The following is a 12296-nucleotide window of genomic DNA, read 5'->3' as shown; positions in this document are numbered from 1 at the left end:
TTTCAACTCAGTGCAATCCACTTCTAGGGGATACAAAAAGCTGGTGATTATTGGACACCTACTACTGCATGCCAGGTACCAAGTTCTTCAAAGGCCATTTACTGGTCATGACCTCACTACGGAAGATGGAGGTAGGCACACAGGGAAGGGGGCCCAGACAAGATTGTGGATGGCTTTTCAGAAGAGACCGCTCTGTCACCAGATGTTTGAAAGGTTAGGTCAGACAGAGAAGAAAGCACGGATCCATAGGGCTCCGTAAAACAACCGGGCACCACAGAAATCCACAAAGATACCCCCACAACAGACTGCTGGCAATGGTCGAGAGACAGCCCGAACTGACCTACTCTGGTGATGGGATGGCCAAACACCCTAATTGTCATGCTAGAAACCTCATCCAACTACTGAGGGATCTGGATGCAGAGATCCATGACTAGGCCCCAGGTGGATCTCTGGGAGTCCAATTAGCGAGAATGAGGAGGGTTTATATGAGCGAGAATTGTTGAGACCAAGGTCGGATAAAGCACAGGGACAAATAGCCAAACGAACGGAAACACATGAACTATGAACCAATGGTTGAGGGGTCACCAACTGGATCAGGCCCTCTGAATGGGTGAGACAGTTGATTGGCCTGATCTGTTTGGGAGGCATCCAGGCAGTGGGACCGGGTCCTGTGCTCATTGCATGAGTTGGCTGTTTGAAACCTGGGGCTTATGCAGGGATGCTTGGCTCGGCCTGGGAGGAGGGGACTGGACCTACCTGGACTGAGTCTACCAGTTTGATCTCAGTCTATGGGGAAGGCTTTGCCCTGGAGGAGATGGGAATGGGGGGCGGGCTGAGGGGGGGAAGGTGAGGGGGGTGGGAGGGGGGAGAACAAGGGAATTCGTGGCTGATATGTAGAACTGAACTGTATTGCAAAATAAAAATTAAAAAAGAAAAACAACAGGGCACGTTCAGGGCCTTCAATCCTGCGATGACAGGTCGGTGAGCTGTGGTTTGACATTCTCAGGACAACGAGAAACTGAGACAATCAGAAAAGCCAGAGTCAACTGAGCTTACTCGGGCACTGACTCTGGAAGGTGCGCTCACACCACCTTTACCTGCGGCCACCATCTAGGTTAGCCCCAGGCTGCGTCAGCAGGTGTCTTCACCGTTCGGAGGCTTTTTTCTAGTGACATACTCCATTCTATTTCTGAGTGTAGTTACACTTCCTCCTCCAGCCTCATCCCTCATCCTGGTCTCTGTCCTCACCCTCCCCTAACGCCCTGAGAACCAAGGACAGCAGAGATCTAGACAAGGCTTCTGAGCCTACCACCCGCACACCTATCACCCACAGTTCCTGCCAAAAAGCCTCGCTCAGTCGAGTTGAGGATGAGGCTGAGAGCCAATGTTTCTAACAGGCTCCCAAAGACTGGAGGTGGAGCACTAAGAGGTGGTGCCCAGTAGCAGAGTACTGACCTAACTGGCTGCCAGGAGGTACTAGGTGGTCTAAGGTGGTCTACCACAACAGACTCTGCCAGTGGCATGGATCCCCTTCCACACTCCACCTGAATAACCTCCACTAAGCCCTGGGTACCTCACCCTCAGACTGTGAAGTGGCTGCTATGAAAATGTCCTTACAAGGCAATCTTCTGTCTGGTTAGCCTTTGGGGCATGGTAGATGTCACCCTCTGTGCACACCTTTGGAGGGATGCAGGGGAAGATAGTTCTGTTTTTCCCTTCCCTCTGCTCTTCTTGATTTCATTCCTTCTCACCTGCTCTCAGGAATTCTTCCTGGCCAGGGAAGTATTTCCATACTTGGTAGTATTTCCTAAATACCACTCTTTTCTACCTTCAAAACGATTTCTCTTCCTCATCCTAAAGAGTTAACTATCCCTGTGACCTCAATCACTACCTTCTTCATCTCACAGTGGAACTTAAAGTGTGGAAGATGCTTATCTTCACTGTCCCTAGATGGCCCTACCTCCAAGTTCATAAGCCATTATCATTGGGGACTCCAATGCCAGCAATGAACAGAAACCATGTGCCCAACTAGCCACCATTGGCCCTACAACAGAAACTTAGTGTCTCCTATGGCCTGCCATTTTCTTTGACTTCGATGGTTTGTTGTCCAGAATGACTTGGGACGTGGTACGACAAGGGCAGGGCCTGGGCATTTAAATGCAGCTACAACACATCTCCTCACAGCACAGTCTCCCTTTATTAGGAGTTTTATTATGTTGTCCATGACTCCATCACTTCAAGGATTCTGCTACTAAGGTCATCCCACCAGGACTGACTTAATTCCTGGGTAAACGGTAGGGGTGAACCTATGATCTACAGTGGGATAAGTGATACTTCCCAGAGACTCTCAATCCTGCCTAACTCGCTCTCCGGATGGTAAGATAAAATTGGCCAGGATCTGGAGGGGCATCCAGAGAAAGCTTAGGTTAGGATCCCACCGTTGAGGCAAAACTCAGAAGGTGTGCCTCTGATTGACTACTAACACAGCTAGAGCATGGGCCAATTCTAATAGAAGCCATAAGAACTTATAACCCTCTGTGCACATGTGTCCCCTGGGAACCTCATCAATGAGGAAGGTCAATTAGGAGTGAAATTCAAAAGTTGTAGGATTCCTCATCCAAGTATTGTCATGATATCCACTCTCCTCAGTGCTTAGGGCATCGTGTGGAGGTGGGAGTAGGTAAGAATGACATGGGCGGACATGGGACACTGAAAATACAAGAGCAAATGAAGTTATTTAATGGCAGTGGCAGTTACGAACCCTTTGCCAAACTAGCTCTCCCACTCTCAACCAGCCACCCTTCCACTGGGTTGCTTTTATAACCTGGTGAATAAGGACAATCACTACCCTAATTCAACACATAAACATGTACTGTTCTGTAAGAAAATCTCTTCCAGGAATCTGCTCATCCATGTGTGTGTCAGAAAACATCTAATTCTAATCTCTGACCAAACAGTTTCCCAATCCCCGACACTGGCCTCCCCTAAACTCTTCCTTCTGCCTGCTCTTGTAAGCAAGCTCTTGGGAATCCGCTCACACAGTGTAAGGAGCCTTGAGAAGGTTGACTTAATTACAACCATTGTCTGGGGACTGGGGTAGCGTGATGACTGATGAGATTTGTGAGAAACCAGCACAGACTGGGATCCAAGTCTGGGAGTGAGGCAAGAGTGCTCATGCCCACCACTGCCCCATCCTGTATAGGGAGGGAGCCACGAACTCAGAAATGAGGCAGGTCTTACACTGTGATTCATATTTCCTTGTTTTTTGATTATTATTATTATTATTTTTTTTACATTTCATAGGTATAGGCCATGCATAGTGACTACTCTCACACCTGTCTCTTCAAAAATCTCTTTCATGTGGTCATGCCTATTCATATTGTTTGGTGACCCACTGAGATTACCAGGGTTATCTGTGTGATCAGGGATTTAGAGCTATCTGTTGGAGTTTGGTGGGCTCAACAGTGTGTACAGGACTAATGACAGTGGTCCCCACTCTCGCAGGATCTATCAATGCCCTACAGTGTAGGGGTAAAGGCCAGGGCCCCATGAACCCCTCCTCTTTCTTGATGCGACGGTTGATACAGCCAGTCTTGTGTGGGCCCAGCACAGTAACTACTGTCGATGAGAGTTAACAACAGCCGCACTTGTATTTAGTCTAGAGAAGGCATTTTGTAGCCCTCCACCCCATCTCCTAGCTCTTACAGGCTTTCTGCCCTCTCTCCCACACATTCCCTCGGCCTTGGGGGGGGGGGGGGTAATACGTGACGTGCTTCAGGCTGGGCCCACGACCATCACTGGTTCTCTGCTTCCTGGCAGCCATAAGTCTGCATTCACTCCCTTTCACTGTAAGAGGCGGCTTCTCTGCCTAACGCTGGGGGCTGCTTTTGTCTATGGTTGTCAGCACAGGTATCTGAAAGCACTTTGCTGCCATTTTCTTGCTATTTTTAATAGTGTACCAAACATCGAAGTGGGAAGCAGCGAGTGATTCACTCAACTGATCAGCAAATAAATCTGAATGAGGGAGACGTACCAGGCAGGCTTAAAGGACTCAGAGTGATCAAACATTGCCAACTTTCCAAATCTCATGACAAGCACATAAATTGTGATGTCTGGAACAAAAACTGTGGAGATAACTGTTGTTTTGTTTTGGTTTTTTCTTCCAAAAGCTCAAAGCTCAACTCAACACTACATAATAATCATCATTTGTCAAGTGACATTCTCCAGAGAATACTGATCCAAGGAATTAAAAAGGCCCCTGGTTTATCCCAATGACCATGTTCCCACAAACATGAGGAATTAATAAGGGCAAGAAAGAGATACTGTCAATCCTCATTACTCAAGGTGGTTGCATTTGGTGATGTCATAAGGTCGTGTATGGGTTCAGGTGAGGCCGATGTCTTTAGTGAGCCAATGTGTTTTCCACAGGGTGCCTGAGAAACTTGTTTGGTTAGATTCAAGTAAGATGTTTCTGAAACACGGAAGCAGTGAGTGATTCCTTGAAGAGATCTCCTTACAGAACAATGTGAATATTTACACATAGAATTGGCTGAGGGCTTATCTTTACATCAAAGTCACTTCAAAAACTGAATAAATACTGAATCCTTGTTCCTTGGGAGTATGTTCTTGCAAGCCTCTGGCCACATTTGATGATCAATATAATAATGTTTTGTGCTTGCTTTTGTTTAAAGAACTCATCAAATACTGCTGATTTATTAACACTGAACTCAATGCCAACAGTACTACACCTTGCTCTTACAGTGATCTAGCAGTGGTATTTTCCCCCAAGGTCTGTCATGGCCTTCTTGCCCGTAGAAGGGAAGATGGCATTTTAGCCCTGTATTTGGGTCCATTTTAGAGATGATGTCAGCAACAAGGAACATAGAGACAGGGGAAATGGCACTAAATAGACAGAGAAAAGGACAGTTATTTTCGGTAGGAGAGCTGAAACAAGAAACCTCAGATGGGAACATTTGCCTGGGATGACTCAAATGTCTCACCACTCCACCTGTGCCCACAAACAACTGGGAAGCACCTCAGTGTTGGTCCCAGGATTACAAATGGCCAGTTATAAGCACTGGAGCCACAAACTTACAAATAAATGTTGGCAAGTAAGTAAATTCTCCAATACAGAGTGTACAAACAATGAAGGAAGGAACTGTGCTATCTTTCCACCCCAGAGACCACACTGTTCCACAGCAGGTACCCTGCTGTGGATGCTAACACCTGCAAGGCCAACCCCATCACATTTAGGTCATCGGCCTTTGCTTCCTGGGTGGCAGCACCAAGTAGACTTGAGCTGAGCTCTCCTAAAAGATACAGGAGCACAGTACTGCTTCACAGTGATAGGAAGCATCCCACCTGCTCCCCAGAAGAGATGGGGGCTAAGGAGACCATTCAGCCCCTACACTTTACCCCAAGGATAGTCTAAATCAGAGGAGCCCAGTGAAGACTTGAGGCAACTCCTACAGAAGTTCTAATAAGGACATTAAGGGACTATTATCGAGCATTTTGCATTTTCTAAATAAACTTTGAAACAACGACAACAACAAAAAAATCCATATAGGTCCTTAGCATGACAAAGGAGGACCCAGATGGTGGAGAGGCACAGGGAACAGCCCCCAGAAGGGCCAGCTTACTATAACAAATCACGAGATTTTGCAAGAGACCTACGATTCTTAAGAGAAACAATAGCTATGTTTTAGGGGAGAGAGATCTGGGAAATTACTTAAACTCTAACTTTCCAAATAATACTTAAAAGAAAACTCTTGACTATATAACGTTAAAACGGCTAACGGTCTTTAAAAGCCCTAAAATTAAGACAATTAAAATAACGGAAAGAGCATAGCATTTTTTTTTCATCGAGACACCAATAGATTACTCTAGTTGAACAAAAATTAATTTCTGAGCTTTCTGGCATTTAGATTAAACATGCATTTAGATACAGGTTTCACCAGTAGATAGAAACAATACAGCAGACCCTCCAGTCTAGGACACATTTGTGAGTATTGACATCTAGCAGGCATTCATTGGCCAGCATCAACAATCAATCCTCCCTGTGTCTTGGCTTCTAGGTCAGCTGCTATCCGGATTCAGAGAAGCCTAGCTAGTCCACAGAAGTACAGAGAGCTTTTGATGGCAAATCAAGCCTGCTGCCTCAGTAGCAGGATAGAAGAGAAGACATCTCCAAGAACATAAAGCCAGTCTCTACCAACATCAAAATGAACTAAGATGGGAAATATTTGCAAAACTAGAGAGTCAGCTGACCTGGGAGAGACGTACTTCAATATCAAAAGATGTCACACACGCACCCCCCCCCAAAAAAAAAGGGGACAACCAGCATCGAGGACGGTTCAAGTTCTGACTGGACTATCTGTCATGTAACAGTCCCAGGAGCCCACTGTGGACACCTTGGCTATGGTTCGCCTGGGTAAAGTTTTATTTTGCCTACGTAACATACCTTGCATACTCTTGTACCTCTTTGTTAAGACTGATCGTTGTGGGCCCAGTAAATATGACCTGAAAAGACTTGACTACTTCTTTTTTTTTTTTTTTTTTAAATTTATTTTTAAGTTTTTTTTTTTCCACATACTCAGCTCTCTCCTCAACCCCTCACTTTTTTTATACAGTGTTCTGTTTGCACATATCCCTGCAAGCCAGAAGAGGGCACCAGATCTCATTACAGATGGTTGTGAGCCACCATGTGGTTGCTGGGAATTGAACTCAGGACCTTTGGAAGAGCAAGCAGTGCTCTTAACCTCTGAGCCATCTCTCCAGCCCCTCTAGATTTCTTGTAGGAAACTGGTCTGGAAAGTTCGAAGAAACCCTGGAGAAATTGAGAGCAGCGGTGGTGACCATTAACTCCACTCCAGTGGACATCAGCATGGCTGAGGGCTTGACTTCCTGGATCCAGCTTGCAGCAAATCATTTGAAGGAGTGGGCGGGACTAGGTGCCTTATTGGTTCTTGTGATACTTGCCTTCCTTGTTTGCCTGTGGTGTTTCCATAAGATGAGGTTTGCACAGCGCCGTCAGGCAGACATGATTGTCCAAGCATTTACCGCCATCGAGGCTGGTCAGTCCCCTCAGGCTTGGCTAGTAAAGCTGTAGCCTTGAAGCACAGGCTGCGAGGCATGGCACTGCACTTGAGGTCGAAATAACATTGACCTCAAGAAGAGCACCCTCACCCTCACCCTAACCCTCACCCGAAACCCTTGACCCTGACCCAACCCTCTAATCCTGACCCTACTCCTGTATGTACCCTAATTCTTACATCAATTTTCATAGTAATAGTATCAAGTGTTAATATCAGTTTAATTTTTAAATCTAACCCGTAACCCTGAGCAACCCTAATTTAAGCCTAACAGTAAACCCTAATCCGAACCCCACTAACTTTAACTCCCTAAGCCTAACTCTCCTAATCCTGACTGTAACCCCCATCCCTGACCCTAACTCCAAAACCCTAACATTAATCCTAATCCTGAGCCTTTACATGCCAGTTATATGAACTCGGTTCCTCATGAATTTGCAATGAGTACTTTATCCACTGATTTCAGTTTTGCCTGAGTAAAAAAAAGCCAGTGATGTGTAGACATGTCATAATTACCTTCTCATTCTAACTATGCAGCAACACTGTACCCAGATTTTTTTTTTTTTTTTCGAGACAGGTTTTCCCTGTGTACCTTTGCTCCTTTCCTGGAACTGACTTGGTAGCCCAGGCTGGCCTCGAACTCACAGAGATCCGCCTGGCTCTGCCTCCCGTTGACTACTTCTAAATTAAGGTTATGAAGAGAGCAGATGAACAACAGGCCGAGCCTTCCAGCTTCTCAGTGGCTTCAGAGGCAAACAAACCCGACAATGTCTTCTCAGCAAGGTAGTTGACAGAATGCACTGAAGTTTAATCTTGCCACTCGGAGGCTGGAGGGGACACAGCTGTGCAGGACAGAAAGCATCAGTACTACACCAGCTCTTGCTTGGTAGACGAGACAGGGAGAAGCAACAGACAGGCAAAGGGAGAGGGACATAGTGGGGAAAATTGTCACAGGAACAGAAAGGCAGGCGGAACTTAGCCAATTTGGGAGCCGCGTAGCTAGCTGGTATTTAAGAGGAGTTCTACAATTCTCAACATGAAAGCTGGGTTGTTGGAGCCCACTAGGTTTCCTAGTGGCTGTACCCAGCAGGACTGCATGGGAGGTTGATTGCACCACGGGCCTGGGTACCAGGTATTTGTAAGGGTCTAACTAGCAAGAGGGAGGTCTTTTGCTCCACCTCTTGGCATTGTTATAAATGGACCTTTGGAATAAAGTTCTGGGCTGGTGGATAAGGATCCAGGCCCACCCAAGTCTATCCTGAGTTTTCTGTTTCTCTCTCCCCTCTATTTCTAACTAAGTCTCTTATCCCTCATTCCTCAAGAGTTCCTGGGGTAAATAAGGGTGGGGGCTGGTCTGCCACACTGGGTGCTGCTCAAAGGGAGCCATCTTGAGAAGGGTGCACCCAAAGCTTGCTGTTTTGCAAAACTCAAGTCCCCACATTTTCCTTGTCCTTCAGAGCAAGTATTGCCACACTGTCTCTGCCAGTGTCTCTCTCGTGACCTGTTGAGAAGCAACTGAAGCAAGATTACCGGAAAGTAGATGCAGTGGGACTTGGATTGGAGATGCCAGAGCGCAGCTTGCTTTTCCTTTAAGGCTGGTCATTCTTGTCTGCCAGGAGACTGGGCAGGTGTGTGAGCCATAGCTGTGGGAAGCACGGGAATTGCTGCCCCCTTTCTCCACAGGAGTCTGTAGGCCTTCCCTCAGTGGGGGCGAGGATGGCTTAGATCGGACAAGCAGTGGCGCCCCCTGCTGGCCCAGCCCTCGCTCGGGGTACACTGAACTAATCTATCTGGAGAATGCACTAGTGGCGGGGACTTCAGATTGTGCAACCTTGTCCCAGAAAGCAGACAAACTTAAAGCCACTCCAGACAGCTCGGGACCTCCACCATTGGCTAGCTGACACCAAAAAGGAAAGAGCTGAATATTCTCTAGACTTTTCTGCCCCCAAGGGGGTTACAGCCCAGGAAAACCCAGAGGGAAAGTGTGGAATGCTAGGCACAATGAACATTCACTTTTGCCAGCATGAACATCTGAGTAGACAGTAATTTTATATTATTGTTAATATTGTTGTTGTTGTTGTTGTTTTGCTATTTCTTGAGATACATTACCCAACAAAGAAAGAGGAATCCTAAGTCTTATCTAAAAGGTGAGCCAGGTATGCCTGATATGAGGAGTGGGCCGTTCTATCCACAGGATAAGTTTACATTTATCACAACCCTTAATCTACTCAGGGTTTTGATGAGAAGGTGACCCCTCTGGATGATGAGAAGTGGAAAGAAGATTCACTGTATTTCCTATCTTTAGAGGGAATCTGTTGGCACTGACCTACCTCAGGGACCTGATATCAAGGAAAAGAAAAAATCAGTTGTAATAAAAGAAAGAATATTAGAAATGAAAGAGTTGAGGCAGTACTATAATCAGATATCAACAAAGAAAAATAAATAAGCAAGCATGAGTACAACATCCAGGAACTCTGGACATGATCAAGAGACTGAACCTAAGAATCCACAGGGCAGCTGAATGGTGGTGGCACATGCCTTTAATCCCAGAACTCATGAGGCAGAGGCGGGTGGGTCTCTGAGTTCGAGGCTAGCCTGGTCTACAGAGTGAGTTCCAGGACAGCTAAGGTTACACAGAGAAATCCTGTCTCAACCCCAACCCCCCCCCAAAAAAAAGACTATTTACTGAAATTATGGAGGGGATTTCCCCAACTCTTGAGAAAGAGTTGGAAATTGTGCTGCAGAAACTGAGTAGAAGGATAAGACTAGATCCGTATCTCTCACCTGTGTGAAAATCCACCCAAAGTAGATCAAAGACCTAATGAAAGTCCCGAACCTTGACTGGCAGAAACATCAGAAAAATGCTGTAAGGGTAAATGCATAAGCAGAAACTTTCTGAACAGAACGCCAAAAGATCAGGAAATAGTGGCAAGAATTAACAAGCAGGATTGTGTGAAGTTAAAAGTTTCTGCACAGCAAAGGAGGTGACAGAGAAAAGGGAGAGGATACAGACAGAAGTCTTTATCAGCTATTCACCTCACAGGAGAGTAATATCTCAAATACATAAAGAAGCCAGAAAAAGAGAGAAACAAAACATTTTTTTAAAAAAAATCTCAACCCATAAACAGGGAGATGAATTGGGGAAACACTTTCGAAAGAAATATAAAAGGCCAATAAATACATTAGAACATGGTCCACAAGAAGAGTTTCTTTCAGAAAACCAAACCAATCAAAATGCAGACTTTGGAGCTGAGTCCCAGTGGGTACATCTAAAGGACAACTCCCACCCCTAAGGCTCAGCCAACAGTGGGAAGAGGGGACAGAAACAGACGGAGGATCAGGGAGTATGATGTGAGATTGTGTCAGAATGTCAGAAGCTACAGCCGTAAAGACTCACCACAATGACTGTCTAAGCGTGAGCTGAACAGAGACAACAACAATACCAATGTAAATAGAGGAAGCACCACGAGGTCTCAACCCTACACAAAGATACAGGCAACTAAGGGATGCTGAGAGTGGGAGGAATGTTTTCCTCAGGGAAGAACACACCAATTGGTTATCTAATACCAAATGGCCAGCTCTGAAATCATACCTAGAAGTAACATTACACAGACTGAGCAGATTATATTTAGGAATATACAGGTATACCCATGTCACAACAATTAATGAACAAAGAGACTATGAATTTGAAAGAGGAAAGGAAGGTTGGAGGGAGGGAAGGGAAAAGATGTGATTATATTATAATCTCTAAAATAAAAGAAATAATTTTTAAAAGTCAATATTTTTAGCCATCAGGATAATCCAATTAAAACTACACAGAGGTCCATCTCACTCTAATCAGAATGACCATAAACGAAGAAGAGAAATAAGGAACGGGGACCCTTATATGCCACTGAAGGAATGGAATAGTCCAACTACTGTGGAAATCAGTATGAAGGTGCCTCAAAACACTAAAAATAAATATATATGATTGAAATATACCATTCTTGGGTACACACAGAGCAATAAGTACAACGCACAACTGCCCACCCATGTTTACCACAGCACTGATCATAACAGTTTTAGTGCCCATATACAGATGAATGGATGAGTAAGTATGGTATGTATGCTTAATGGAGTAGTATTCGGCCATAAAGAAGAATGGAATCATATCGCATGCAGCAAAATTGATGCATCTGAAGACCATGTGTTAACTGAATAATCTAGGCTCAGAAAAACAAGATTCACATGTTTTCTTCTTATATATGGAATCGGGGGGTAGGGGGCATGAGAGTAGAGAGGGACTTTTAGGAAAGAGGAAATGGATCAGTGGGAAGAGAGGACGTAGAATCCAGGCACTATAGGGTTGACTACAAACAATGTATGTTATGTGAATATATAAAAAATGTCTCTGTGAGCTTTCTCCCCTGCCATCTCTGAGTGACAGGCAGGCTCCAGCGCCTTCAAGACCTGACTTCACCCGGAACCCGCTGCCGTGGCCCAGGAAGGCATTGCTGCTGGAGGTGTAAGAGAGACATAACAGATGGTAACGTGGCTTTTCAAGAGATGCTAAGGACCATCCTCCTCCATAATGGCCTAGCATGAGGAATTCACAAAGCTATCAAAACCTGAGACGAGGGCCGAGCTCACCTTTGTGTGCTTGCCTCCACCTGTGATGAGCCTGTGTGTCAAGTAGGTGGATGCCCTTTGCACCAAATCAGCCAAGTTAAGGTTGATGATGACAGGAAACTAGGGGATTGGACAGGCCTCTGTGAAACTGAGAGGGAAACCCCATAAAGTGGTTGGTTACAGTTGTTCAGTGAAGGATTATGACAAAGAGAGCCAGCCCAAGGATGTCACCAAAGAGTACTTCAAATGCAAGAAATGAACAATTTAAAAAAATGGCTCTTTTAAAAAGTGTCTCAGTGAAACCATTGTTTTATATACTTGCGCATCTAATTTAAAATACTTTTAAAATAAATAAATATATATAAAAATAGATAGATAGATATATAACTAGTCTTTAGAACCGACAATAACTACTTACTGGGTATTGTGACTGTCTTAGGGTATCTATTGCTGTGAAGAGATACCATGGTCACGATAACTCATAAAAGAAAATATGTAACTGGATCTGGCTTACGGTTCAGAGGTTTGGTCCATTATCATCATGGCAGAAAGCATGGTGGCCTGCAGGCAGACATGGTGCTGGAGGAAGAGCCAAGAATT

At 45.2% G+C, this 12296-nt stretch overlaps 1 pseudogene; it reads left to right on the top strand.

Moving 5' to 3' along the window:
* Positions 1-11544: 11544 nt before the first annotated feature.
* On the top strand, positions 11545-11955 carry LOC131921561 (small ribosomal subunit protein eS12-like; annotated as a pseudogene).
* Positions 11956-12296: the final 341 nt, after the last annotated feature.

This window comes from Peromyscus eremicus, chromosome 11 (genome assembly GCF_949786415.1).
Source record: "Peromyscus eremicus chromosome 11, PerEre_H2_v1, whole genome shotgun sequence".
In the NCBI taxonomy this organism is placed as follows: Eukaryota; Metazoa; Chordata; class Mammalia; order Rodentia; family Cricetidae; genus Peromyscus; species Peromyscus eremicus.
The sequence above is the reverse complement of the archived record's forward strand: the minus strand, read 5'-3'. Positions and strand labels throughout refer to the sequence as shown.